Here is a 26426-nt window from a genome sequence, read left to right on the forward strand (position 1 = left end):
TCATGGAACATCCGCCGAAAGACGACGCGAGGACAGGGGAAGAAGATGAAAGGAAAAATCTCTCCTTCACAGGCGGGATTTCGAAGGATGAAGCAATCCTCGAAGGAATCCTTATGCACGTTTTCCTCTCTCTCTCTCCTATCATCCGTGACGTCCGCTCTCGCAGCGCTCGAGCGAATGTCATCCCGGCGGCGATTCGCAGCGGCGAGAGCCGCGTATCTGGCCGATAATAGCACAAGCACCCCCGGCCGCTAGAAACGTCATCGCGTTTCGTGACCCGACAATGAGGAAAGTTCGAAAGCCGTCCGGGGCGACGGCGGCGCCGCGCTGAAAAGGCGACTACTCGAGGCTACGTCGAGGCTCGGCGCGCCGTTCGCGAAACTCGAGTTACCTTTTTTTCCGCCCTCGTGCCCTCGCGTCGAGTGGCCGGTGCCTCTCGCGAGGGGAGGAAAGGCGGCCGCGCGATCTGCCCTATCGACATCTTGCGAGAGCTCGAGGGCTCGCTAAAGCGCGTCTTAATGCGGGCCACTTGTCGAACAATCGCGTGTTCGCCTCGCGCTTTCGCCGTTTACGCGCGCGCGATACGATCGGCAAATCGCGCAAATATCGGTCGGCCGAGTCATTCGCTCGAGAAGGTTTGACCAGCTTCATCCTGCAATTATCTGTCCCCGGGGAGAAGTTGGCAGTGTGTAGCCGGCCTCTAAGGAATCCTAAGTCTCTCCCTGAGCCTCTTTTGTGCTTCTTCTTCACCTCTCTTTCTTTCTCTCGCGATGACTCCTTCTTTCCTACTTGCTGCGTTTTGTGACACGCCTTGCGACCTTGAGGTCGAGATGACAGTCGACCTTCTCGAGAAGAGCGATTTTTCTCAAGAAGATCGTAACGATCCGCCCACCTCGTTGTCGAACACGAGAGTTTTATCCGAGGACTGTTTTACGACCACCTAATGATCGTCATTGTCACACATAGCGGCAGTGGCGTAAGTTACATTTGGAGGCCCGTGTTGCCGGATGGCTGAAGGCCCCCTCCCCCATGCCTCGGGGTTTTTGCAGTATTATGAGTAAACAAAAAAATTAGGTAAATCATTTATTTTGCCAGTTTGTTTATGTAACAAGTATTAATTAAAATTTAACTATTCAATAAAAGAATTAATAATAATAATAATAAAAACTTTTTTATCTTCTCTTTGAAATATATAAACATATGTACAAAGAAAGAACATTTTAACAAACAACAAACACGGCGCCGGGTGAGAATAGCATCGGTGGTGAAGCAAAAGCGGATGGAAGGGACAGCGGCCTTTGCGTCATTCGCGTCGTTGTTTCCCGCTTCTTCCCGCAACTTGCGATTTTCACGTCGGCCGTGACGTTGATAGCGCACAGGTGCAGTCGGTTTCCGCCGGCCGGAGAAAAAAGGCTCCCGATCCCGAGGTGATTTTCCTGCCAGAGGAAGGAAAATATTGAGTTGTAATGACAGGAATTAGGACGGACTTCCGGGATGTTTCGGAGTGTTGGGCTTGTTAGGACAGAATGCGCTACCGTATAACAACAACGCTTGATCCTCGAAGGACGGAAAGGCAAGAAGGTCCTGACGAGAAAAACCTCCTCCTCAGGCGCCTCCTCCGAACACCGTTATTATCGCGAACGGAGTCATCGTATGTGCGTACCGCCCCCGTCACGTGTCCGCCGCTAATTGCGTCCGCCGTAATTACGCGAGCGCGCGATTACGATTATTACGTGGCGCGCGTTGACGGCCACGTTAATTCCGACGAGGCGTCGGTCGAGTTAAAATCACGCTTCGGCCGTAAAAATGAGCGATCACACCGCCTGCGCGCGCGCGCGCCGCGTGTCCATTTTTTTATCCGCGGCGCGTCCTTCGTCATTCCATTCCTCTCCTTTCCCCCCGTTCGCGTTTACAACGCGTTCGGTTAATGTTCAAAGGATCCGAAGCCGCAGCGATCGCGTGAAATTGAATCGTCGCGCGCGACAACATTATTGTCGCCGACGCTTTTGACGAATTCGCGCACAAAACGGCAGTAACAACCGCGACGGGCGAAACGCGACGTTTCGTAACAAACAGCGACAGGGGAGTGAAATAAGCGAAGGGGGGAGAGAGAGAGAGAGAGAAAGTGGCGCGCGTTTCAGGAACGCGTGCAAGCGAGCGTGAAAAAATTTCCAGGCGCGTTGCAGCGTCGTCGTAATCTTTCGAAAACCCACGAGACACCCCGCATCGGCGGGATTGTTATTTACAGCCGTCGAAAATCGATCGGCGGATGATGACAATACCGCTTTTAAGGCGGCATAAACGGGAAATGTAACAAAGGCTCGTCTGCGGACGCTCTCTCGAGGAAAGTGTCCCAAAATCTCGAGAGTTCTTCTGGCCGGAATCATTAATCATCGCGAGGATGCTCCGGGAGATTTCACGGGCGCGGTAATAATGGGGAAGCGCCGGCCTCGCGACAATGGCGACTGTCACACTCGGTCACTTTTGTGCGTTTCGGCAAGAGTTATTCCTCTCTCTCTCTCTCTCTCTCTCTCTCTCTCTCTCTCTCTCTCTCTCTCTCTCTCTCTCTCTCTCTCTCTCTCTCTCTCTCTCTCTCTCTTCTCTCTCTCTCTCTCTCTCTCTCTCTCCCTCTCCCTCTTGTTGCTCGCTTTTCTCGCTTTGCGAGCCACTCTCGTAATTGCTCGATTTTTCTACCGCGACCTTCTCATAGTTCGCCACATTTACGGAGTAACCGCGACGAGTAATCCGCGGCCAGTCGGGCGGACCAACAAGTTACGAGTTAACGCGACTTGATCGAAAGAGAGATACACGTCCGCAGAACTAGGATTCTCCCGTACTCTCGACTCCTCGAGAAGAAAGAAGAAGAGAAAGAGCGAAAGAGAGGGGAATGAGGAGAAGGACAGCGCGGGGGAGGAGGGCTTATGCGCACGACATGGTTTTTTACATTTTACGGGGTTCGCGCCGTCCATAAATCAGAAACCGGCCGTAAAACTGTGCCGTATTCGCGCCGGAGGTATGCAGGAGGAAGACGGAGAGAGGGAGAGTGAGAAAGAACGATCGAATATTTCCCGTCTCCTAGAGTATCCTAAAGCTCGCGGGGTGCCTAGCGCCCTCTTCAGCTCTCTCTCTTTCTCTCTCTCTCTCTCTCTCTCTCTCTCTCTCTCTCTCTATTTCTCTCCTCTCTCTGTTCCTCCCGTTCTACCTTCTCGTGGAATTCAAAGAGGACAGACAATGGAAGGTGCAAGACATTGCGACATCTTCGAGCGTAGACTGCCAAAGACACTAGAGGGTGAAGTTGCACGGCAGGAGGAATACCTGAAGACCTTAATCCGACTATAGAGCACTCCTTGCTGACGGTCTCGCCGTACTTCTGAAAACACAACGGACTCGCGAAGAAATTCTTGCGTACGCGTCAGCGCCTAATCGGCCGTCCCGGGCCACGGAAAATCAGAGGCGACGCGGTTCGAGAGTATGACAGGTGAATCGCTCTGCCCGGCCCTCGAGCGTTGGCCTAGGTCAGGTTAAGCAGGCTCAGCGTTAACTGGAGCAACTTCTGTTGAAAGGAGATGGAGGGCTCCTAAATTTCGATAGATCGCTCCGTCCCAAATGCATCCATGCGTCATCCTCGGACTTTGTTGAGCGAAACAAAAGAGACACGTTCTCTGTTTTCGCCACTCTCTTTTTCTCTCCCTCTCGACATTTTAATTTCCACTCCCCTTCGAAGCGGATTCGCTTTTCGCGATAGAATCACGCGTCGAGCGAAGACGATCGGCTGACGTGTCTTCGCGTCTCTTTCTTTCCTTTTCTCTCTCTCTCTCTCTCTTTTATCACGACAATCAAAGTCGAGAGCGACTCGTGTAAGGCGCGAAAACGAGTTTGCCGTACAATAATACGAACATCAGGATAAATAACAAGGCCTCCAAAATAATCCTCAAAAGGGCAAAAGATTGTAAAAAGAGAGAGAGAGAGAGGAACACGGAAAAGAGAGATGAAGATAAAATTTCTTCTTCGAGTTAAAGGTTACAAAGTCTGGCGCCTACTTTTCAAGCGAGATTTAAGACCCTCCTACCGTGCTGTTGTCCTTTCCTCTAGCGAAACATTCCAGAATTTGAATACACTCGCGTGGTGGAGCTCGCTCGCTTCCGCGCGCACTTGGAAGCGCTCGCGATTTCGGAACGGGAAAAGGCTCAAGTCGCTTCCAAAATCCACATCGTTGTTTATTTTTGACGTCGACCGCGCGACACACGAGCAAGATTGATATTCGGAGGCCGTAGTTGGGGTGTCCCTCGCGTTATCTCGCGAAAGGCGAGGAGATGCGGAAGCAGAGCGAACGGTGAAAGAGAGAGAGACAGAGACAGAGAGAGAGAGAGAGAGAGAGAGGGGCGGCGGGGGGGGGGGACGCGAAAGGGAGAACGGGCGCGAGTGAGTGACCACGCCTCGGGCGGAGATAAGAGCGGCGGACAGCGGGCGCATATCGATAAACTTCAATTTCGAACAAACGAGGAAAGAAGGTCCGGATGTTGATCTTCGACACGCCCCGGCACGATGTAAAACCACGCTGTAGGCCCTTATCTGCGACCGAGACGCGGCACAACGAGATAAGTGGCCGTTTAGGCGATCTTCTTCGGATACGGGCGAGGGGCGAGCGGCAGGCTCGACTATCCGCCAAACGAGCAAGATAATCGTATTCACTCACTCTCCCTGAGAAGGAGCTGCCGGAAATCCACTTGGTATCGACTATCAAATGGCACGTTTCGTCCGCGTTTCGATCCCCTCCCTCGCTCGTTCGCTCGCCTGCCTCGTTTAATTTACAAACGGTAATTGCGCGAGCCGCGCAGGCCCCGCTCCGTCCCCCCCTCCCCGCGAAATGCGAGCGTTCGCGATCGCGATCCTCTTCGTCGACAACGAACGCTTGTCGCGCTTAACAAACGACGGCTGTAGAATCCGACGGTGCCTCCAGATATACACACCGCCCTGACGGATATCAAGGGTTAAGAGAGAACGTAAGACGCGCGTTGCATTATTCGCGGGCGTTATAAATACACGCCGCCGGGTTTTATTTAGTGTCGCTAATGAGTGACAATCGGCGGCGATCTCGCTTTACTTGCGCGGCTTTGTGCGCTCTCCGTCTGAGAGATGTCGGGTTGGTAGGCAGAGAGAGAGAGAGAGAGAGAGGGGAGAAGACACGACGATTTAACACTCTCTTGACCACAGCGAGGGGAAATTCAAAAACTGCCGTCGGTTTTGCGCATAAAGGTTCAATCGCTGGCTTAATTATCCAGAGAGCTGTTGATAATGCGACTGCGTAAATATTTACGTTACACGATTTTACATAAATAATACGGTGCGACCTATTACGTTGGGAGCGTTGGGATTTGCTTTGTCGTCTAGTGACGCGCGTCCTGAGGACTGGCAACAGGGAAACCTATGTTTCGACAAGGCAGGGTCAAACTAGGCGGAGCTAACTTTCATCTCAAAATAATGCCGTGACGAGACAAGAAAGGGAAAAAATAGATCAGTATGGCGCGACATTGATACCTTTTTTCTGTCTAGTCGGAAACAAAAATCCTGCAACATTCTTAGGTCTTCGACCTTTTCCATATCGGCATTTTTCGCGCTGTATCATGTCGATGGTATTTTCTAGTCATCCGGCGCTCTCTCTCTCTCTCTCTCTCTCTCTCTCTCTCTCTAGCATGACTGATTCTACAGATTGTGAAGCACGCTCAACGTGTTCCTTGTGTTCCTCGGCGATAAGATAAGACAACTCGCTACGTGTATCTCCAAAATGTACTCGTGTATTTGCATTTATCAATAGTGAGAGAATCAACGGAACGGCCTCTTTCATTTCGCGGCAATATTTTGTCTAAAGTTTCCTATCGTCTCTCGTGAGATAATGTTTGACAGTTTTCTTTTTGTTCGTATCTACAGTATCTTCTCTATCTTGACCGGATATATTTCATTGCGCTGGGCGTACATCGTGCTGAAAGATGGAGGTTTCGAAACTGTGATATTTTACACGCAAAGTCAATATCGAAATTTGAAGATCGAGACAATGCCCCGAGGTTTCGATTTTCCCGGAAGCAATACACGAGGCTGTAGATTTGCGATATTTTGGTGAAATCATATTTCAAGACATTATCTCGGTATTCGAATATCGAATCTCGATATCGGAATTTGTGGCTCTGGGAAATCGCCCTGCACTTCAAATTTCGATATATCTTTCCTCGGGAATGCATAAGGAATGTGGACTCGTCAAAGCAAGGGAAATCTTTTTAGGTCTGTCTTCTAAGAAGCCAAAAACATCATTTTTCGAATATTTCTTCTGGCGAGAAAGCGGCGTTGCTTTGACGATGTTGATTTCTTCTTCTAACGGCGCAACAGGCGCCAGTCTGAGCACTTTGTTGTCCGCTTACAATCCGTTTGAGCGCGACGGTGAATCACTCTCGTCAGACCGTAAACGAACGTAGTGTCCCGCTGCTTAATGCGAAAAATAAAGAATGTCGTTTGAAATGTCACTTTGTGCCCTTTTTAATCTGAGGAAATTTACCTGATGAAAATGGACACAAACATTGGCCAGCCAAGGCCAGCTCCTCTTAGATTTTCAAGTGACAAAATAGCAGGGGCGAATCAGAGCCGACGCGAGTGGAACGTTTCGAGTGTTTCGAATTCAACTCTTCATTATTTTAACCCTTTAACGCCTACTGGTAACTATAGTTACCAGAAACGCATTTAAGAATCCATAACCAAGTCAAAAAAAGGATATATTTTCGTTTTCTTTGCATCACTGTAAAGGTGAATTCTTCTTCAAAAAATGGTATATAGATTGTATGTAGATTCGATTTAGTCTGTTTTTAGCTCAGTTTTAATGACAACATGTTTTGTCAAATTCCAAGTAGGCATAGTTACTGCATTGTTACTGACATCTAGAAGTGCACTATAAATGAATAGATTGGTATCTGTTATAATTTTATACATTTGGAAGCTTTCTCAGATGCAGAATGTGAAATTAAAAGATTACAGAAATTCAAAATGGCGAATCCAGTATGGTGGACACGAAAATCAAGAAATCAACCTATTTTCGCGAAACCTGGTGATCTACAGTTTTTTATGCGGCGAAAAGTGAAGGGACGATTGACTATCTAAATGGTGATCTATAAGATATTCTTCTGAAATAGTAAGCTTGACGCTCTGCATGATAAACTTCACTCACAAATATAGTAAAGTTTCAGCTCAAAAATGTCAAGCTGACTATCAGAGTTATGTCATATAGATTATCCTTCATTCTTTTCTGTATAACTTGCTCATTTCGTATATGCTTTTAGGATCCAAGTTCACATATTGGTATTTACCAATAAACGAAAAACGAACGATAAAAAACTCAAACTAACGAAACCGATAAACGAAAAGCGGAAACTTCATGTACTCATTTATTCAGAAGTAAACGATTGATGTTGATTTTCCGTGTAATTGTTTCACGGTTTTTCCATCTCTGAGTGTGTCTATATTTATCATTTTTACCGTTATATTTACAAAAAAAGGTACAAATTTATTCGTTCAGAAGTAGACTATTACTTTACATTTTCCGTTCCAAAATCGTGAAAAGTCCGTATAAAATTCTTTTTGGTTGTCGCTACTTGTAGTCTCAGTTCAAAGAAACTCCAATTTTATTTTTAAAACACTTATAAAAAAAGTCGGGCGTTAAAGGGTTAACAGACATTCGATCGTGATTTTGAGTATAATTTCATTTCTCTCTTTCTCTCTCTCTCTCTCTTCCTTTATCAAAAGAGCCGCCACTCATCCTCCGCTACTGCTTCTCCGGCAGACCTGAGAGAGATCCAGGCGCGAGTTATCAAAACGGTAGATTGCCGAATTGCCAGCATTCGTATTATTTACGCGAGCATGATACAATCAGACACGAGAACGAGGGCCCGGAGGTCGCGCAGGATGCCGCACGGGTTCGCGCCCCAGCGCGCCTCGTCATCGTCCGTTTATTAGCGTCCACTTAGCGCGACGCAGCGATCGCAGCGGTGTCAGGCTTGTACGCGAGTTTTTAGGCTCTGCCTCTCTCGTCCTCGGCGGGGGTGGCTGCGACACGTTCTCTCCCGTGATGAGAGAGGCCGAATGAAAGGCATTTCGCGAGGTGGTTTTGTCACCCATCACCGGGGCCCGGGCTCTGGGCCGCCGGGCCGAGAAAGCGCAACAGCGACGATCGAGCCGGTCTCGACGAGACGAATAACGCGCCCCGCGATGGTAGTAGGTGAAAGAGTAGCAACGGAGAATGCCGTTCTCTTATCACGCTGGCATCGACAACCGTGAAAGATCTCTTTTCCAAGGTGGATGGACCTCTTCCTCTGCCGCCTCCTTCCGCGCGCGCTACGTCGTCCACCACCTTCTCTCCTACTCCCACCGCGGCCGATCGGGGGGGACCTATCTCGCCTCCAAATAGGTCTTGTAGTACTTAAGGTTCATCAAGATAACTCCCGCCTGGCTTTGTGTCTCTTCCAAGAGAAGGCTCGGCGTGCGAGGCCGAGAGTGAGGCGGAGACCGGGGCGAGGTACGCGCGGGGGCGAAAGGGCGATGGAGGTGGTTGTGGTAGTAGTAGTAGTAGTAGTAGTAGTAGTAGTAGTAGCAGTAGTAGAGCAGTGAGGAAGGGGGGGGCGGGGGTGCATATTGTGTACGGCGCTGGTGCGCGCGTGGTTTATGTTTTGGCCTTTTCGGGATCCGAGCAGCGTCGTCCCTTTTTCGTCTCTCGCTCTCTCCTTGTTCCCCTCTCCCCCCCCCCGCCTCCTCCCCGTTCTCCGGCTCGCCGTGACACACTGGATAAGTGCAAGCTACGTATTGTGGAAACTCCGCGGCTCGTTGATCCGCGCCGAAACCTGTCAGGGCGACGACGACGACGACGACGACGACGCTGACGCTCTCCACCTTTCCTCATCCTCCTTTCTCTTTTTCTCCCTGCATCGTCCGTTTCTTCTCTCGTTTCTCGGCGAAACTGTTCCATTGTCGAGCTAGATCGTCGCCGATAAGGCCGCCGGCGAGTGGCGATCGGGAGACGGTGTGTCGACAGCGCGTAAATATTTTCATCGCACCCTCGGCCGCTGGCGTGATCGACACGCGGAATACGCGCGAAGAGGAAGAGAAACACGCGCGAATATCGATATCGAGCGAAAAGTAAGGAGGCCGCGGTGTTATCGATGAGTAGTCACACGGCGAGGAGTGACGCGAGCTCGCGTCGCGTCGCGTGGAATTTCGGCGGATCCGCCGTGTTATTAACGGGAAAGCGAAACAAGCCATTATGCGCAACAAATTACGAGCCTCGGGAGAGACGACGCGCTCTTCATTACACGGGCAAAAAAGTAGCTCATTAACTCTTACGAGCTCTTTCGCGGAGTACATACAAAGTAACGATAATCCGGACATCTCCGCTTCGGGCGTATCAAGCCCGCCCCTCGGAGAAAAAATAAATTATTCCCGGACGAGATTCCGGGACCGAGAGAAGGAGAGGAAGAGAGAGCGAGAGAGAGAGAGAGAGAGAGAGAGAGGAGCGCATCGTGTGCTAAACTTTCGTCCGTAGGAAACGCATCGTCGTGTCGGTGCATTAACGTAATCACAGAGGCGCCAGGTGCCGCTCTCCACCCCTTCTGCATCCCCCCTCCCCGCCCTCCGGCCAACGTCCCTTCCTTTTTCACTATCTCCCCCAAAGCGCCCGTTTTCCGGACACCCCGCGCGTCTAACCGAGACGGTCCATCCGCGCCGGCGGTTCACAACACGTTCCTGACACGCGTCCACGTCCGCGCGCAATTAAAACAAAGTGACTAGAAAAACCCGCCGTCCCCCCTCTCACCCTCCTCCTCGCCCTTTCTCCCGCCGCTGCTCCGGTGGAGCCGCGCCATCGGCCCGGCCGTGAATGCGCCGCGAGGGAGACCCCCGAGCGAGAGCGAGAGCGAGAGCGAGTGCCTTAAGTGGCTCTGTGACTCTGCAAGAATTCACGACTTTTGTGGTCTGAAAATATACACGAGCGGAGGCCGCGGGCGGACGATACGCGCGGCCGATTATCACGCGGTGTCGCGCCTCCGACGGGACCGACGCACGCTCGTGCGATCTCCCGATAAGCGAAAAATCGAATGTAGGTCGCGGCTCGGACACCAACCGGGGGGGCCGGGTTGCTCGCGCGACCGATGGCGACACCCGCTCTCAACCGGACGTCGCTCTTAATCGGTGCGTGAATTACCGTGACGACGAGCGCCGGAAACGATCGCGACGCCGCAACGCTCGCAGTCGCAACGTGAAATTTTCCATTTTCTGCCTCGCGCTGTCTGCCTCCCGACGAGCGAGAGCGCGGTGGATGAACGCGAAGTGTGAAATCGAACTTTTTGATTGGACCGGGGGATTTTTAGTAATTGTTGAAGGAATATATCCGACAACATTTACTCCTCCGCGTACGGAGTCGCGTAATTTTCGGACGCTGTACTCGGACGCGTAAAAGCGTGGCAAACGCGAGAAAGAAAGAGAGAGGTTTCGCGCAAAAAATGAATAAATCCGCGCGAGATCGAGTCCCGCTCGAGCAGTCTACATTCTTAGCCCGGAGCTCCGCTCTTTCCTCGAGCGGCCGCGAGATAAGAATTTATCAAGGCCGTTGGAATTAATCTGGCATTAATTCTAATCGCCCCGGCGATTTATTAGGAGACGGTAAATCTGCCAGGAACTTCTAAAGAAGTAGGAAAGTTCCCTCGGCCGAGCGGAGTCGTAAGGAACTTCGGGTCGAAGGTGGAGAAGGAGGGCGGTAGAGGAGGAGGAGGAGGAGGAGAACGTGGGGCGGAGCGGCTGATTTTGGCTTCTTTAATTAACTGCCCCCGAATCACGAAATCCTCGAGGAATTTATGTCCATTTATCCCTCTGGCCGCGATAAATAAATTCGCCCATGCGGAAACACTTATCGTCCTGCCCGCTAACGGCATTTCCCCTCGCGGAAAAAGTATACGCGATTAAAGCCCGCTTGGAACGAACCACAATCGTGTGACAGAAGACGAGACAGAATCTTAATTACGGCACGGAATTGCAGATCGGTCGAAATGGGTTCGGTGCCGTTAATGAGTCTCGCGACGTAATGTCTCGCGTTCCGCCAAAATTTCAACAGATATTGCAGATAACAGACAGAGGAAGAAGGCGGGGGGGGGGGAGATTTCAATTTATTTATTACAATGTTACGAAAAATGTTATTGTAATCCATCTTGACACGCTGTCAACCGATCGTGTTGTGCTAATCGTGGAGAGCCCTAGTTTGTGTTTTGAAAACAATGATGAAGAGAAGACCTGAGTGTCTTCAAGGAGCAGTGTGTTCAAGCTAGTCACCAGCGAGGATAACAATATATCAATTTGCCTGTTGCCTAATATGTTCAAGTGTTTACCTTCGTATCCACAAACAGTTTGTCTAGTTTTGTTGTACTCAAACCTGTCCAAACCCGTGTCCAAACCTGAATTTACAAGATTCTGATGGGGTTTCTACATTTGTCTGGAACTTTTAGGTCTAAATTAACACACCTTTACTATATACTTTTCTGCTTGACAATCGTGACTCGTGCTCTGCAACTAATCCGCGGTCGACTGTCGAGAGCACGAACAGGGATGTCAATATACAGACGTGGAATAGAAGGGAGCTCTCTTGCCGAAAAACTGATACCCCATGGTCTCGTGCCTGACATCTCATAAAAAGGTTTTCGGCGAGTCCTGTCGCTTTATTGTTTGCGAGTGAGAGCTAGTGTTCGCGGTAGATTACAAAAGCCAATAGGAGTCTGCGCATCGATATTTGCGACAGTCACTAAATACACAAAATAAGAAACGTCGTATCGCAACGGCTCGTCAGGGAATGAACCGGCAAGAAAGCTACGACTAAAGTCAGTCGAAATCATTTCAGTGGCGTTTCCGTGTCTGATCAGAATTGGGCTGATTTCAACTTTTCTTTTGAAAATTCCAATCGATCTACTTGAAAAGAGCAGCACGCGTCGCGCATCGATGTCCGTTCAGCGTGCCGATTTTGTAACTGCATGCGTTGAAGACCGGTTTACATAAGTAAACAAACAATGGTCAGTTGAGGACTCAAGGTAGGTCTGAAAGACCTTTGGAAAAAGTATATGAAGGTTCGTTCAGTGACCGCTGTTGTTGAAACCGAGTCGAAACATGTTGTTCGGCCGCTAAATTGCGATATTTATGTTTGCGGTTCGTTTGAACGCAGCCGGCATTGTGAAGGACCTGAAGTGCAGACATGTCAGGCGACATGGGCGCAGGTAGTCAGGTCGCTTCAGGGATACTTTAGACACTTGGACAGAGAGAGATAATCCTTACATCCCACGAAATAAATAGATGTGTTCTGCACTAGAAAAAGAAGCTTCACACGCTGAAACATTAATCTTACAGACTGCAGCAGGTAGGTTTGTGAGATTCTAGGAGATTCTCGGAGGGATGAGTCGGAAAATTAAGATACAGCGCGATGAAATAAAAGCGTGAAATAAAAGCGAGGCAGAACGGTCCGTAGTATCGTCGAGAGTTCTCTCGTGGGTCCTTCACGAATTTGCAGGATTTATATCCGGAACCGGAGAATCTCGATTCGGGCAGGTCACGTGACACGGCGAGGCCCTCGCCGAGAGGCGAGAGCGCGAGAGAACCGCAAGAGGAAAGTAACGCGATCGCTATATTTATAGCGGCCGGCCGATCGACCGTGCAGTGTAGTTTCGCTGCCTGCCATCGAGTGACGTTTAGTCATTAACAACGGTCATTAGCCCGCCCTTCTGTTAGTGCTTGGCGTCCGTGCGCGCGCGCGCGCGCGCGCGCGTGGTTGTTAATGCGCGCTGAATGCGAGCGTTCAGAGCGCTAATTAATCCACTTGCGCGCTATCGAGATCCGTAACATTCAAATTGGCTACTTTCTCTAAACCACTGCCTGCCCGACGGATATTCCACGCGCGCGCGCGCGCCCTCGCGAAGAGATCGCGAAGCGGCTAAAAGCGATATTTATTGTCTCCTCACGGGCGTGCTTCGCTCGATGTCGATCATGCGCTGGAGTGTTTTTTTTTTTTTGTCGAACGGCGCGGTCGTCGGGACGATTCCCCGCGGGCGGCAGACAAATCGGCTCGGATATATATCGCGATTTCGCGCCTATCGGCGCTCGCGATCTCCGAATAATCCGACCGCGCGATCCGTTATTATATCCGTGGCTTTTCGAGGAAAATCTCGCCGCGCGAGAGTTGTGCAGCGGTCTCGTTTCCACGGGAAGACCGGCGGGGGTGACCCGGCGGAAAAAGTTATTATCGGCGCGAATTTGACTTTCGGGCGGAAGGCCAGCGCCCTGTAGAGCGGGTAGAGGGGCGGGGGAAGTGGAAGGGGGAAGAAGGGAAAAAAGAAAAGAGAAGGAGAAAACGGCGATGGACCGTATTATCTGAAAGGAGACCCTGGAGAGCCGCCGGTGCTCTCCAGTCTCTCCTTCAAGCGTGTGCTTTTTTCGTCTCTTTTTCACCGTCTCTCTATTTTCGCCGCTTCCTCGCCGCACCCCGGTCTCACTCGTGATCGCACATACACACACACACACACACACACACAGACATAAACATACACAAACACACCCTCGTGTTCGCTTACTTTTCCAAACGCGAGTCCTTTATCCGAGGTCTCTTATCGCCGGTTACGCCGGTCAATGAAAGAAGAATGGCGATTACTCCGTACGAGAGCGAGAGATCACAGCGCGGGAAATGCGTACACGCACTTTGCGCGCGTCAAGCCATGCGTAACGCGCGTGTGCGAGATACGTCGCGTATTAATCTCGAGTAACGCACGACGCGCATCGCGCTGCGAACGTATCGACGTTCCGCGAAAGACGTGGAGGGGGACTTCCTCCGGAAAGAAGAGCGAGCGGGAACGGAGTCGGCGCGGGGTTGGGGGAGGAAACAAAAAGGGGTTTCTTCCTTCCCGGCCGTACTCGCCGCACGTATTTTCAGACGGAGAATAATAAATCGGCGCGCAGTCCGAGGCACCGATATCGCGGTCGCTCGAAAACTCTCACGTAGCTACGTAATTTATGACTATTTTCCTGCTCCCTGCGTCCCGCCCGCTCCCGAATAAAAATCAGGCCAGGAAAATATCTGCGCGAGGCATCGAACGGTCTCGCGCGCATCGGCCCGACAGCGGAGCGGCGGGGAAGGGGGTTACGTGCGGGGGTGGGTCGACCACTCGCGCCACGGGGAAGTCCCGGAAGACCGAGGCTTATCGCTCGACCGAGGATCCTTGGCTCGGGGAAGAATCGAGGTTCCCGCGTGTACCGCGCACCGCACCGTGTCCGATTTTACATGTTTCCACCCGGGGGTCGCGTCTCTGAGGGGATGGAGTGGCATTTTTGGGACGTGGAGAAGGAGGATGGGCAGGAGGAGAGGGCAAGTAAATTACCGTAGATCGCACATGGAATTCGTTTATACTTTGTCCATCGAGACTTTCTCTCTTGACGTTTCTTAATCCTTCGTCAAAGCAGCACACGTAATCGTTCACCAGAGGTCACCTCCCCCCCCTCCCCCTGCGCGCGAGTGACTCGGCGAGTGAGTGAGTCCGCGTATGCTTTTCCGAAGGACCCGACCGAGTCGAGTAATTTCCCCTCTGACGTAACGCCATTGTCGCGGAATTTTCTCTCCAACCCGGAACATTGTCGAGCATGAGGAGTAAGTTGACGGTCGGCGGGAGGCAAGAGGCGGGAGGAGAGAAAAAAGGAGAGCGTGGAGGAGAAAGAGAAACAGCGACGTGTCAGAGAGGCAGAGCGAGATCAGTAACGAGGAGACACGCGAATGGACACGGTAGCTCCGTATGGCGCGCGTTGGAACAGAGAGACCGGTTGTTAAAGAGAGGCGAGGTAGAAGCGCACGAGAGAGAGAGAGAGAGCTAGGGAAGCGAGAAAGCGGCAGCGGCGGCGGCGGCGGCGGCAGCTGCGGCGGTGGTGGTGGAGGCGGTGGGGGCGGGAGGTAGAAAAAGAGACGCGCGAGAGAGACTCTGGAAGGAGCGCGAGCAAAAGCGCGACTCGACGACGGGCGGCAGGGAGGGGCGAGCGGCGGGCGGACGGGGGGCAGGCCGGGGGGCGGGCGCGGGGGCGGCTGGAGGGGGGAGGAGGGGGACGAAGGGAGAAGGAGAGCGAGTGAGACGGAGAAACAAGAGCGGTAAAAATGAATCGATAGGCGGAGTTTTTCATGACGCGCCGCTAGAGGCGCTTCAGGAGGGGGAGCGCAATAGGGCGGAGTCAGGCTGATTTAGGGCCGCCATTTTGTGACAATGGACGAGAGGGGGTTGCCTATCTGATTGGCTGATCTACGGACTTCTCTCGTCCTGGACAAGCTTCTACAGATTGTTCGGTTGTACACCGCCGGGGTACTCCAGCCACCCGGCAACCCGGCAACGCCGCCACCCCACCGTAGCTTCTCCCACCCCGCTCCGACGTTGCCCCCAACCCCCCCTTCTCTCGCGGTATCATCGCGAGCGTGTGCACATGCACGCACGTGTGCACGTACGTAGGCGCGCGCGTCCACACAAACACGTATACACACACACACACACACACACACACACACACACACACACACACACACACACACACACACACACACGCACACGGATGACGCCAAGCCGGATTGTGTATAGTATAGGGGAATTCTCGCGAAAAATTGCAAGCGTTTCGTACACGGCTCGCGCTCTCGCGCACTTTTATCTGCCATCAGAAAATGTTGATTGCGTTATTTCGCTTCCGCTTAATCGAACGCGCTCATATCTTTTCTATATATCTGTCTCCCGCTCTCCCGGATGGACATTGTCGAGAGAGACTGACGCGATATCGATGCGATCTTCTCTTTGAGATTTTTTAATTTTCCAACAGCGAGGAAGAAGCAGAGGGACAGAGGGGAGAGCAGGGAAAGAGGGAGCGGAGGCTTTCATACACGAGCGTCCGCTGCGCAACGGCGTCGATGGTAGATCGATTAGATTCGCGGGTTAGCACAACAATCGCCCACAGCCTACAAAGCCCCCGCGGTTGCCTCACGAGAGTGGGTCGTGCAAGTGTAATCGGTCGTTTTGCAAAATTTCCCAAGTATACTCGCGTCGCTTAGCCGAGTAGAAATCGCGCCCGCCGAAACAATCGTGACTCAACTGGTCGCGTGATGTACCGCTCGAGACGGGCGATTTCGCGCGCGCGCGCGAGAGAGAGAGAGAGAGAGGGAGAAAGAGAGAGAGAGAGAATCGTCTCCTCCGCGCTCAACGTTGGGCGCACCGCGACGTAAACAAAAAGATTGAAGGCGTCCGGCTGCAATCAGAACGGAGGCGAGCGAGAAAAGGAGAGACGGAGAGAACGCGCGGCACACACGGCGCGGTGCGGCGCGGCGCCGGCTGAAAGTCACCGGCGCTATCGGATCGCACGACCTGGGGCAACCTGTAACACGGTAGATCGTCGTCGCATCTCGCTCGGATTTCAGACTTCGGATTTCGGAGGGCGTGTATCTTAATCGCGGTATCTCATCTAGATAGGCCGCCGGCATCAAGATCGGTCTCGCTCGCTCGATCGCGCGCGCGCGCGCGCGCTCGCGCTCGCGCGAGCGTGCAACGCCGGTGTGTGTGCGCGCTTCGTACGTGTGGTTGTATACATACGTGTATGCGTGTGTGTGTGTGTGTGTGTGTGTGTACGTGTAGCTACGTACACACGTATCTAGCCGGTAATCTTCGCGAGCGGGGCACGTGGCTCTCGTTTTCCCCGATCTGATCTAAATTCGGATCGGCGGCCGGATCGCGCGCGTCGAGCGCGAGCGGCGGAAGGCGTCTCTTTCATCGCGCGCGGGGACCCTGTGGCCGATCCGACAGAATTATTCAACACCTCTTGTGCCGGCTCGTGCTGCGATCTAGATAACCGCGTTTTACGCGATCGGGCCCCAATCTCTCCTTTCCTCGGCCACCTCTGTCGTCGGGCGGACCGATACCACCGCGCTTCCCGACGCGAATTGTCGCGTTCCACATCCTCCCCCCTCCCTCTCCTCTCCGTCCCGCTCCATCCCCCGGTCAGGGGGGGCAGGTATCGTTGGGAACTCGTTCGTGGATTTGTAACGTCGCTAGAATCGCCGCGTAAGGTGAAGAGTATTGGGTAAATACCGGTTGCCGCGCGTACAATCGCGTACGATGGCATTCTGAAGTTTCGCAAACTATGCTTTCCGAATTTCCGTGAGACTTCGTTCGAAAATCAGAGCGACAGCGCGGTCTCTTTCAGATTCAGGTGACTCTTCACTCGTGCACGGCGAACTCGGCTTCTCCGGAGTCTCGTCGAGATGACTTTTGTCCCTTTCCTTGATGATTTCTCAATTTTAATTGATATTGTTAATGTTAATATATATATATATTGTCTCTCTCAAATATTGCGAGGAATCCGCTCGCTAGATCGAGCTGATTGACGCAAGCGAATTTCGAGCGAATTGTCTCTCGGTTCAAGCAAGACGACGACGTCTCGCTCGCAAAGAGATTTCGCCAGAAGAGCGTCGCGCCGTCGCGAGGATGAAACGAGCGCGAAACTTCGCTCTTCGCCTTCCCCATCCTCCCCCTGCCCCCTCACCTGTGCACCTGTGCACGCGCGCGCTGAGAGGCCTCAAAAATGAGCAGCGATAATTTCATTCGTCGTTGCGTATGACGCGGTACGCGATGATGATGATACGTTAGATTTTCGATTGGCCGGCGCGTTGATAAATTGCCGACGCAAATAGCGAGCCGGGCCGCGCTCGTTGCCGCCGCAGCTGCAGCTGCGGCTCGCGCTGCAATATATTCAAAGTAGGCTATAGAAATGTATCGTGCGTGTGCGTCCTGATGGAACGATTTGGCACCGTTGAGCCGCGGTATCTGCCAATCGGTGAGGACTGCATTAAATCCGCTTGGGAACATTGAATTTTCCGCTCGCGCGCGGCGCCCCGCACTGCTGCGCGCGCGCGCTTTCGGCCTGAAATCAGCGCGAGTGCTTTGATATCTCGCCGCCGGCTACGAGACTCTCCTCGTCTGTTCCCTACCGGTGAATTATTTCCGCGAAAGGTGGGGTCTCTTCTCCTCCACTGCTCTTTTTTCCGTTTCCGTCTCTCCCCCCGGCTCTTTGCACAAATCGACAATGTGATACAACGAGTTTCTCCTCTCTCGCGAGACGGAGGCAAACGCCTGGCGTAGAGGCTCTCGGGTGTCGTAGACCAAAATCTCATCCTCTGACGGCGAACCGGTACGAGGACAAGACGAATGACCGAAACGGGCTCGAAAGACGCCCGAAAGAAATAACACCTAAGCGAGCGCGCCGCCTATCTCTCATGAATATTCACCTAGCCGATAAGAAATCCGCGTTCCACGACGCGACAACGACGACAACAGTCGCTTAAAAATTCCAATAATCCAGCAATCGTCGTCCCGCGTCCACCAGATCCATCGCGTCGTCGTCGTCGTCGTTGTCGTCCTCTCGCTTCGGTCGACGACCAGTTGCGTCGTGAACTTAGCGACAAACGCGGCTCTCACTCCTCCGGCCATCCGTCGCCGAGTAGACGCGCTTTTTCTCGTTGATTTCGGCGTTGACAGCGCCGGCAACAACGTCGGCGTCGTGTCGTAGAAACGGTACAGCCGCGGGCAGCGTACATACGTATCGTCGTCGTCGTCGTCGTCGTCGTCATCGTTGTCGTCGTCACTGGCGGCGGCAGCAACAGCAGCTGCAGCTGCGGCAACGGCGGTGGCGGCGGTGGCGGCGGTGGCGGCGGTGACGGCGGCGGCGGCGGCGGCGGCGGCGGCGATGACGACGGCGGCAGGGTAGCTCAGCGTGGGGGCAGTGGGGGCAGTTAACGCCCGTGAGTAGGTTGGGCCGGCTCGGGGGGCGTCGTCGCTTTCCAGCGAGCTCGACCGAGCTGCGGCGGAGGCGGCCGAGCACGCTCGAACGTGGGGGCTCGAGCGGCGCTGTGTTTTCGTGCGCTTAGTTCCGCGCCGGGTGCCACGTCAGTCGCATCGACTTGAGTTCGCGCGCGCGCGCGTGCGTTTTGAAAAAACTCAAGCAGGACTTTCTCAGCCGCATCTCTTTCTGCCTCCATCACGGTCTCTCTCGTGGCGTCGCGACAGAAAGGGGAGAGAGAGAGAGAGAGAGAGAGAGAGAGAGAGAGAAACGCGAAGTAAGCGACGGACGAAGGGGGACTCTGTCGTGCGCTCAGAGAACGGACGAACGAATCTTGTCTCGCGTGTGCTGTGGTGGCGACGGCGGAGGTGGACGACGACACACAAGGAGCGTCGCGGAGGCGGGCTGAACGTCATCTCGGATTGGCGCAGCGGCGCCAACGCGTTCGCGTGATCTGAATCACACCGGTGACAGGACAACTGCGTTGTCGTCATCGCTCGCTTTTCCCGGACGATACGCGGCGTGTGTGGAGACGCGCGAAAAGAGAGAGAAAGGGGAGGAAAGAAGCAGCGAAAGTCTCGTCTCAATCGGACCTGCTCTCTCGCTCATTTATTCAGTCACCTGTAGGCTGCCAGCCGGCCAGCCAGGGCAGTCCGGCAGTTTCGGACCGAAGCAACCGCCGGAGCGAAACTCCACGGACGCCACCATGTGCTGTGTGTGTGTACGGTGCAGTGTGTTGGTGCTACCTTAGTGATAACGATATCTCCCACCTCCGCGAAGCGTACACAAACTAGCCGTCGCGTTATCAGCCGGGGATTGCCGCCGGAGATAAGGTAAGCGCACAGGGCGGGTTAGGTTCGGAAATTGTAGTCTCGCTTGTGCTTTACGCCGGCGAGACTTGCGGTGTCGCTTGATCTCTTTCCTTCTCTCTTCGCGCCGCGTCGTGAGAGCGTCTCTCGGCGGCGGGACGCTCGCGCGAGACGCCGCGAACGTCTCGTTTCGTCGTCCTCTATGCGAGTCTCGGTTCTGAATTTTTGGCGCGAAGCACTGCCAACAGCCGCGCGAGCGATCGCGCGAGTCCCGGCCAATCGCGGCGCGCGAACGATATTGATCGATGCCTCGCGAGATCGCGGCGGAATATTAAACGGTAGACGAGTTGTCGCCTCTCGACGCGACACTGTTCGAATTAGCGCGCGGGGTCTAAGGTGAACGTATAGGAAATGGAGGTCGAGTTTCGTTTCTCAAGCGCTTGCATAGTAAGAGAAAAGTTTAATGGCAGAAGATGGGACGTAAAGTTAACGTAGGAGAAGCAAAGATGGATGCGTTTGTTACGCGAGAGAGAGTGAGAGAGAGAGAGAGAGAGAGAGAGAGAGAGAGAGAGAGAGAGAGAGAGAAATTGGCACGTAATCAGCGGCAAAAGGGTTGCGGTTGCGTGTCAGTGAGTTTCATAACGCATCCATGCATCCAATAGGAAGGCTTGTTCTCGTCGGAAGATAAACCATTCCTATTGGATACCGGATGCGCTCTGAAGTTAGCCGAGAGCCGCAACCTTCCGTCCGCCGGCCTACGCCATGTTCTCCCGAATCTTGGCGGATTAGACTCCCGTCGACGATGCGTTGGCAATTAGGACTCCTGGCAGGGCGAGGATCGACCCGTCGCGCGAGGTAACGTGAGTCACACAAAATGCGGTATTCTCCGGAGCTCCCGTGGCCGCAGAGGATGCGGCGATTATCGTCGGCCGTTACCCGGTATTGACGTATTGCGTTTCTCTCGCGACGCCTCGCGCGTAATAATGAGACCCTCGCGATGAGGCTGATCGGTGATTTTGTCCAAATTGCCAAATTGGGCTCGTGCGCGCGTTCGGCACGAGATAGCTAAATTCTAAAGCGGAGGTAGCTAGACGGCTGCCTGCCGACGGCACAGGTAGTTGGTGACTCGATTGGATAGACGCTCTATCGGTGTTAAACTAGCTTGTTGTCGCCCGTCACCCGTTGAGAGAGAGCGGGTCGACATTATTCCTCATGAAAGCGAGCGATTTTCGGCGCACATCAAGTGTGTCTTCTCTTAGCTGGAGCCCTTTCACAATAAAGGACAATAAAAGAACCGTCTCGAGGACCGTTAGAAACGTAAAAATAACACTTCGCTTCGACTGTGGCACATTTTACGAGGTAAATCGTCGACGAATCGTTCGATCGCGAGTGAGCTCTAAGACGAATATCCTCATGTGGCATGTTCTTCTCGTCACTTGATTTTAGCTTACCGGAATTATCGGGAATCTGGAAGAACAATGCGACATACGCGAGGTTTGTGAAGCGGGAAGACAGAACAAGCGGGGTCGACTTTGGTCGACTTTTCTCGCCAGGGATTTTTACCCTCGACGCGACGAGGGAAAACGCGCACGTCGTTTCTTTGTCTCGTAAAATTTCCAACCTCGCGGGGGGATTTTCTGTTTCTCTCTCTCACTCTCTCTCTCTCTCTCTCTCTCTCTCTCTCTCTCTCTTTCTCTCTCGATAAAAATTTCGCGAGATCCCGCCGTCGTAAAATTCGCCGTGGGGTTCGCCGAATGCGACGCACGCGCGGCTTTTTTTTTTTTTTTTTTTTCTTTTAATTACGGCGAATATTTGCGCGGCTGTCCGGCGCGAGTATTTACAACGCGCCGACGACTTATCGCGCGATCGCGCCTCGTTTCCGACATCGTCGTCGTTAGAAGCCGCGTTAGTTCGTGTCGTGCGTTTCGCATCGGCGATAAAACTCCGCCAGTTTGGCTCTTTTATCTCTCTCGTCGAGAGACAGGGAGTATAATCGTCGTCGTTGGTAGCTCTCCTTAAGGGCAGCCGTCGAGCCGCCGTTTTTATTACGCTTTCCGAAGCGAATTGCTTCGATCTCTCAGCCTCTCGGATCCGGACGCGTCGTGCGAAGATAATCTGCGTGCGCAAACCCCGAGAGTCGACGTGAAAAAGCACGTTCCATTCGCTTCGTCCGCTAAATTATCCGATACCGATAAAAACAGCTTCCAGGGAGCTTTTTAACGCTCGTGGTCGCAGTTGGGACTACCGACGGCGCCCACCCACCCGTTTTCACGTGTATTCAAAATCCGCTTACTCTCTCTCCCTCTCTCCCTTTCTCTCTCTGCTCTCTTTGATCTCTCGCAGGTCTCGAAGAGCCGCGGAGATAAATCCTCTTTACTCGCTCACGCAGGGCGCACAAAGACGCGCGCGGGGGCGTCCTTTCGGGGCTTGTTCGCGGGGAACGCGAAACGAGGGTGGACATCGGCCGACGGCTCGCGCGCGCCGCGTAATTGGCGATTTGCAGGTACCGTTTTTGCATTTTCACTTGTTTGCTGCGAATCGTGGTCGCGCAGGTGCATTTTAGGCTGGTAGGAATAATCGCAGATGACAATGTTCCGTCGGCGCTAGGGTTGCCAAATCCAAAAGTTAAAATTACCGGACGTTCCTTCTTTGGTAACAAACCCAAAGCGGACTAAACCGGACAGAAATAATAATCGTAACGTTACATTAAATACAAAATATGACAAGAATTTATTTACGATATTAATTTCCGAGCGATTTTATAAACAAGATTTGATTGAATAAAATAATAAACTATTACTTTTTTAATATATATGGAATGATGATCGCGGCAGATCATCCACTAGATGGCCTTTCGTGGCGCTCGGTCGTTTGTAGGCGCTTGAAACGGAGAAACGTTGCTAAAATCTGAACTCTCTCGTTCCATTGATTGGATAAAACTTAAAAACATATGACATATGACGTCCGGAATTTGACTTATTAACCGGACACTGGACAAGATTTCTGAAAACCTGACAGTCCGGGTCAAAACCGGGCAGTTGGCAACCCTAGTCGGCACCCGGTCCCGAGAGCGTGTTTCAACCACTATTTTGTCAACCCGTCATTTCTCTATCTTTTATATTATTCTCGCTCTTTCTCTCTAAAGTTTGCTTATACCCGACTTATGTCCGCCCACTTTGGGTCTTTACTGTCGTACTGTGTGAATCTACCCGAATGCGCCAGCCGGCTGTCGTAGAAAAATCCGACTCTTTCGCTTCTAACTCGAAGGCGTTTATCAACTGTGTCGAAGTTTATCAGCGATTCCGCCCGAAGATCGACTGATATTTTACTCGCTCGTGAATTGTCCGCGACGTTTCGGTAGGCCGCTTCGGCGAACGGGGCGGATTCTCTCCCGCTCATACGCGAAACTCCAGTTTGAACGCGCGGCTTGAACCGACAAAGAGACGCGTCGTTAGCCGTTTCGCGCGCGCCTTTCGCCGCCCGTTTCAAAATCCGCTCCGGCCTTGAGCGCGTCACTCTCTCGGTCATTCCGTCGCGAGTGTGTCACTTGTTTGTCGGCCAATGTCCTTTCGACCTTCGAAACTTGTTTTTTTTCTCTCTCTCTCTCTGCTCGTTCCCATGTGGCCCGGTGGTATCGCGTTACCGGCGACTCGCGATTGTTTCGTTCCCGATCCGTCGGCGCGCGGCTCTCTCGGGCTCCGACCGCCGCCGCCGCCGCCATCGCCATCGCCATCGTCGTGTCGCCGATCGAGAGAGGAGGATCACCGTGCAAGAAGCCGCTTTGACGAATCTTCAGCCGCCGGACTCAGCGACTCGGCGATGACGCCTTTCTCACCTCTCTTATTTTTCCATTGCCGCGTGACAGCGCGTGTCACGGACCGTTGCTTTCATTCTTTCCACCCCCGTGGCGGTTTCCACGGCGTGCGAGCGACGCGCCGGCAGAGAGAGAGAGAGAGAGAGAGGGGTGTTTGGTTTGGGCTTCTATATCGGGGCTCTCTCGCCATTAGAAATCGTGTTTCTCGCCGGTAAATCCGATCGTTCGGCTTTCAGACGGCGGGATCCCAATAACGTCGCGTCGTCGCTCGAAAACGTTTCGTCGCGTGAGGCGTGTGCGTGTGCGTGTGCATCGTCTCGCTTGTCGAAGCGGCTCGTCGCGACGGAGTCCGTTTGACGGTGTCCGGGAGGAGGAGGAGGAGGAGGAGGATGGACACGCGAGGGGACGACAGTGATCGAGAGAAATGTGCCGCTCGCGTTGAAATAATCCGATACTTTTTCACAACGGGACGAGCGACGCGCGTACGTTAGGGTTTGGAACGGGATTGCATGCTGCGGAAAGTGCAAAAGCCAGAAAATGTCGCGCATGCATTATTATGGTGGCTCTGTAATCGTCGTACGTCTCGCGTCCTTTTGTAACTCAGGACACTAGGCTAGCTCGGTTATCCGCCGGCTAGTCCTTCGGAGACTGAAATGTTATCTAGGATCGTCGCGGCTAAATTCGCTCTCGCACTCCACGAGTCGAGACGACTCGATTCCGGGAGCGTCCCGGGATATTCGCGTTGCACATGGAGATTTGCGCACGGCTCGCCGTCGTCGTCGAAGCTCGATTTTTACGCGACCCTCCCGCGAGGTCGCGGCGACCCGCGACTTCGGGCGACATGATTCTCGCGCCAGTGTTGACGCGTCGTCGCCGCCGCTCTCGAGAAGTTTGACGAGATTAACGAATTTCTCGATAAGATTAGCCGTGATACGTGATCGAGAAGCACGCGCCGATGGAGTTTCGTCGAGCGAGTGGATACACAGTGACGTAACTCGGGGCAGATAAGGTTCGTTAGAATCGCGGTTCCATGAAGATTCTCAATCGCTAACGTTCGCAGGACTCGAAGAGAAGGAGCGAGGTCGCTCGGCAGGCGAAGAGTCGAGCCGGCTCGAGCACGCACCTGCACACACGTACGCGTTATCGAATTTTCGCGAGAGAGACACCGCGCGAGTGTTGCTTTATACCGATGTACTTTTTCCAAGAAACAGAGAAAAGGAGCAGGAGAGGCGGTTGATCTCCGACCTTTGACTGTCGCGCGCGCTTCATTCCGCTCGCGACGATCGGGCGATTTCCGACGAGAAACCGCGGCGCGAAGGAAATCCGTCGTGTCGACGGACAACACCGCGCAACGTCACTCTTGCCCTCCGCGACGACAGATCGCCGTGAAATAATTTTCGCCACGGTGTATACGCGAACGTTTGAATAATACCGAGTGCTTATCGGCCGTGTGATTATTTCTTCGGACGCGCTCCAATTTCCCCGAACCTGTTTCTCCTCCTCACGGTCGTCGGCCGTCGGCCGTCGTGTGTAACACACACGCGACACGTAACGCGACGTCGGTCTAGGAAGCGAGTCGTCGTCGTCGTCGTCGTCGTCGTCGTCATGAGAACGCCCGCCGAATTGTTTTTCGATCGAGCCCTTCCCCCATTTTCGCGCGTTATCCTTGAGCGGCGCGTAATCTCCCGGTTCGGTTTAAAGTCTACGGGACGCACATTCGTGGCGGTTATCTAGCCCGGGGGTATTCGTTATCGCGATTATCAGGTCGGTGAGATCTGGCTCGCGATCTCTGTGCGGCTGATCTATCGGTCAAGCTCTCGATTCGGATTATCGATCTGGCGGGATCGAGTGTCCCTCTTCTCTTAGATTACGGAATTATGTATAGTCGGCCCTAATTTTCGGCCGGTGAAATTACGAAAGAGCGTATCTCCCCCGCGGCGTAAACGACGAGACGACGGAGAGAGAGAGAGAGAGGAGAGAAAGAGGGTCTCCGTGAGGGTATATCTACAGTCCTGCGGACGAGGAGGCGAGTTTTTTGCGTATTTGCATCGGTAAATTGTCGAACACGTCGAAACGCGACGGGAAAAATATACACGCGTGTCCGCGAGTCGGTAAATATCTCGAGCACGCTTAATGGCTCGAATGGAGTGTTGGCGCGAGCGCGCGGGGCGGGCTACGATAAAAATAAAGAGCGCTCGGTGTGATTTATATTGCCGAAAAAAATATTATTCCCGATCGTGAAGAGATATCTCCGCGGTGTGAAAAGTAATCGCGCCGCTCGTCTTGCGATCGTGCCGCGCGATACCGCATGATTGATCTGTTCAAATTTAGATATATCTGTGATCGATCGGGGCCCCGCGATTATCGTCGCCGGCGGTTTTTCGGCGATAACGTCGGAACGCGCCTCCTCGATCGCCGGCCACGACAAGGTGAACGCGCACGTCGTCGATATTTTATATTTCGCCGCGTCTAATTACCGCAACTGGAACACACACTCTCTCTCTCTCTCTCTCTCTCTCTCTCTTGTGTCGGCATTCACGACTTTCCGTCCCGAGAGAGTGTGGAATAAGAAAAAATTCCAGCGAAACCGCGAGATCGATCGGAAACGATAACTGCGTGTGCACGCGTCAGCATTATCGGCCTGCGTTATCGCGTGACGCAACCGAATGTCCACGTAAGAGAAAGAGAGCGAGTACGAGAGAGAGAGAGAGAGAGAGAGAGAGAGAGAGGGAGGGAGAGAAAGCAACGGAGGGCAATGTATAATACGCAGCGTGCGGCGCATAATACATTAATAATAACAACAGGAAAAATCTCGATAGTCCGGCAATCAAAATTAATCGGATATGCGTGTCGCAATTCGCGGTTATCGGCCTTATCGCGGCCGCGTTTTTCGTGTGTAT

General features: G+C 53.0%; 1 protein-coding gene across 3 annotated transcripts in view; it reads left to right on the forward strand.

Annotated features, from left to right (window-relative positions):
- Positions 1 to 18976: 18976 nt before the first annotated feature.
- Positions 18977 to 26426, forward strand: part of LOC105191753 (GATA-binding factor C) — a 92965-nt gene continuing 85515 nt past the window's right edge. For all 3 annotated transcript variants that reach the window (XM_011155396.3, XM_025303470.1, XM_025303469.1), the window contains exon 1: positions 18977 to 19736. The gene's annotated coding sequence lies outside the window, so the exon portion shown is untranslated. The remainder of the gene's footprint in view (positions 19737 to 26426) is intronic.

This window comes from Harpegnathos saltator, unplaced genomic scaffold (genome assembly GCF_003227715.2).
Source record: "Harpegnathos saltator strain DR-91 unplaced genomic scaffold, Hsal_v8.6 scaffold55, whole genome shotgun sequence".
In the NCBI taxonomy this organism is placed as follows: domain Eukaryota; kingdom Metazoa; phylum Arthropoda; class Insecta; order Hymenoptera; family Formicidae; genus Harpegnathos; species Harpegnathos saltator.